The following is a 3,545-nucleotide window of genomic DNA, read 5'->3' as shown; positions in this document are numbered from 1 at the left end:
CCCTCTTAATCGGCGCTGTCTATTTTCCCCCTTCTTCCAATGACACCATTTATTATACGTTTAAACAACGCCTTCTCAAAGACTTACCTGACCAGGACACCAATTTATTACTCCTTGGAGATTTTAATTTACCAGGTGTGCACTGGACCACTAATGACACTCTGGGCTGCACCACCCTTACTACTAAAAAAGCGCGTCATATTTTCGAGATATGTTATTTCTATAATCTTAGGCAATTTAATGACTTAAGAAACTCTTGTGATAATGTTTTGGACTTATGCTTAGCTAATGTTAATGACTTAGATATTTTATCTTTAAGTGAACCTTATGTTAACCCGGATGCCTATCATCCTCCCTTTCTCGTTAATTATCCGATTCCCTTGTGTCCACCACCCCTCATACTGAACTCATCATATAAATTCATGAATGGGAACTATTTTCACCTCTACAATACCTTGCGCGACTGCGATTGGCTATCCATATTAAATTGCCAAGATGTTAATAATTGCGCTGAATTGTTGACACTCTATATTAAGCGCGCTATGGATGCTGCCATACCTATCCAGGTCGGTAATCGAACCTCTTCATTTCCGAAATGGTACTCTTCTGAGTTGCGTTCTGCCATTTGTCGCAAGAAATACTACTTTAAGAAATATAAGCGTACAGCCTTCCTGCCTGATTTTATTAACTATAAAAAACAACGGGCACTAGTAAGACAATTTTCAAAGCGTGATAAAAACTTCGAGGGTAAACGTGTCTGTCGTGACGCACTAACTCATCCTAAGAAATTCTGGAACTTTGTTAACGGTAACATCAAAGATGTTTCCCATCGCATCTCCCTGAAAATTGACAAGGAAATGGTAACTGATCCTGAGTTGCTTGCATCTCATTTCGGGGACCATTTCTCTCGAATATCGGTAAATAGTACTCCATTCAATAGTCGCTATGATTATGACTCATCTTCTATCAGGCATAACGCATTATCCTCGATGTTTTTTACGCATAACGACATTAATAGTGCTATTACCAAACTCCCCAACAAAAAGTCCACCGGCACGGATGGTATACCAGCCTTTATTTTAAAAGGTTGCCATGACCTCTTACTACAGCCGCTTGCCCATATTTATAACTTATCTATAACGAAACAGACATTCCCTACCATTTGGAAAGAAGCGGCGGTTACCCCTGTATTTAAATCTGGCGCAGCTTGTGACGTTAAAAATTATCGTCCCATATCTTTATTATCCACACTTGCCAAGCTATTCGATATGCTTGTACATACTAAATTACAGGAGTGGTTTAATACCTTTCCAAATGATTGTCAGCATGGTTTCGTACCGGGAAGGAGTGTTGACACGAACCATGCGGCATTCATGGACTACGTGGCACCGGAGGTCGAAAGTCGTGGTCAAGTCGATGTCATATATCTCGACTTGGCCAAGGCTTTTGATCGTGTTTCCCATGACTATTTACTGGATAAAATGCGCATATTGGGTGTTGGCGGTGAGCTTCTTGGTTGGTTTAGTTCCTATTTACACCAAAGAATTAACCGTATTAAGTGTAATGGTGCACTCACCTCCGTTGAGTACAAGGTCAATTGCGGGGTTCCACAGGGTTCATCTCTTGGCCCTTTGTTATTTAACTTATACGTATACGAATTGCAATATTTAATTAAATACTCAACATTAATAGCCTTTGCGGATGACCATAAGGTCTGTAAAATAATTAATTCCTCTGATGACTGCGCGGCTCTCCAAGCTGATTTAAACGTAATAACGGCGTGGTGCGACAGGAATAATTTGCCTGTCAATCCTACTAAGTCCCAACAGGTCGCTTTCACTAGGCGCATAGGTAGAAAAATATGCTTTCTTTATAAGGTTGGGAACTCTCCCATTCCTCGAGTGTTAAGGGTAACCGACCTCGGTGTTATATTCGACAGTGCCTTGCTTTTTCGGGAGCAGGTAACCTGTACCGTAAATCGTTGCCGTAGGACATTGGGAGTGGCTTTAAAACTATGTAGGCCCCTCAAATCCCTTAAACACTTCCGACTGCTCTACCTCAGTCTTGTCCGCTCACGTCTTGTATACGGTTCGATAGCTTGGAGTGGCTGTAGTACTTACCTACGGAAATGCATAGAGGCCGTTCAGCGTAAATTTGTTTCATATGTCCATACATTCTTCTTGCGTAATCTAGATTACGACTATCTTAATTTATTAAATCACTTGGGCCTTCCGTCCATAGACTATCACTTATCAATGATAGACATTAAATTCCTGCATAAATTAATTCATGATCAAATTACATTGAGTGAGCTACTTGCTAAACTAAACTTTTTGGTTCCCCTTCGTCTTCGTAAAAACGTAACTTTTCATGTGCCTTGTAAAGATCTAAATCCAATCTATCGTATGCAAAAAACTTATAACAATTTTTCTAACCAGTTCGATATCTTTTCAATGAAACTTAAACAAATCTGTTAGCCAACATAGTTTTTGTAATTATTATGTAAAAATGTAAATATCCTGTAATTGTATTCAACACTCTACTGTGCATAATCTAGTGAACTACTTGTATAGTTTTTTTTATGCACAATAAAAATCAATTTCATTCATTATTATGAATAATAATAATAATAATAATAATAATAATAATAATAATAATAATAATAATAATAATAATAATAATAATAATAATAATAATAATAATAATAATAATAATAATAATAATAATAATAATAATAATAATAATTGAATTGAATTGAAAGTGTTGTTTATTGTGCAATGAAAAATGTTTTTACACACACGAGATCATGCACATTCCGAACAGTATAGTCAAATGAAAAAAAACGGAATTGTATTAGATAAAGCACACATGGACTTACGGTAATTGACAATTATTATACAATTTATACAAATGATGTTATAAAGAATTTATACAAATGATGTTATAATGAATCTCAAAACAATGTAAAAATCAATTTATATCCTGAAGACGAGCATTGAAAAGGTCGAATTTTTCACTTAATAGATTGCACGATCTTTGCATCCTATTGATTGGAATTAAACTAGCTCCTTTAACGTAAAAAGTGTCCGAGTTACGTCTGAATAATCGTGGGATGTTAAAGTTTAACTTAGCCAGAAGGGCCGAAAGAGGGATATAATTATGTACTAATTTAAATATAAATTTGAAATCTAAAACATTACATAAGTAGTTAATAGTGGGAATGCCGAGCATAATAAGGATGTCTTCGTAATTATAATTAATGTTTGGCAAAAAATTTCTAAAACAGTACTCAACGAATTTTCGTTGAACGCCCTCTATTTTTACACGCAGGTAGGCACTGCATCCCCCCCAAGCTATCCAGCCAAATAATACTCGGGACCTCACTAGGCTTAAGTAAAGAAGTCGAAAATGCTTTAAAGAGTTAAGCTTTTTGGTCAATTTGTAGGACACGGCTAGGGTGCGCCGACAGCGGTTCACACAGCTATGTATATGCTCAGAAAAATAGAGTTGCTGATCAAAAATTACGCCTAGATCTTTTACTAAAT

General features: G+C 36.4%; 1 long non-coding RNA gene across 1 annotated transcript; it reads right to left on the bottom strand.

The window, feature by feature from the left end:
* Positions 1–383: 383 nt before the first annotated feature.
* Positions 384–2,609, bottom strand: LOC149620797 (uncharacterized). Its single transcript, XR_016375540.1, has 3 exons — positions 2,331–2,609; positions 1,920–2,273; positions 384–1,839 (listed from the first exon to the last, which is right to left on the bottom strand). It is a non-coding gene; the product is annotated as an uncharacterized LOC149620797 (long non-coding RNA).
* Between the last annotated feature and the right edge of the window lie 936 nt (positions 2,610–3,545).

This window comes from Phalangium opilio, unplaced genomic scaffold, assembly GCF_054372755.1.
Source record: "Phalangium opilio isolate 3A_F unplaced genomic scaffold, DU_Popi_V2 ptg000209l_1, whole genome shotgun sequence".
NCBI classification, from domain to species: domain Eukaryota; kingdom Metazoa; phylum Arthropoda; class Arachnida; order Opiliones; family Phalangiidae; genus Phalangium; species Phalangium opilio.
Note: the sequence above shows the minus strand (reverse complement) of the source record. Positions and strands in the feature narration are given on the sequence as shown.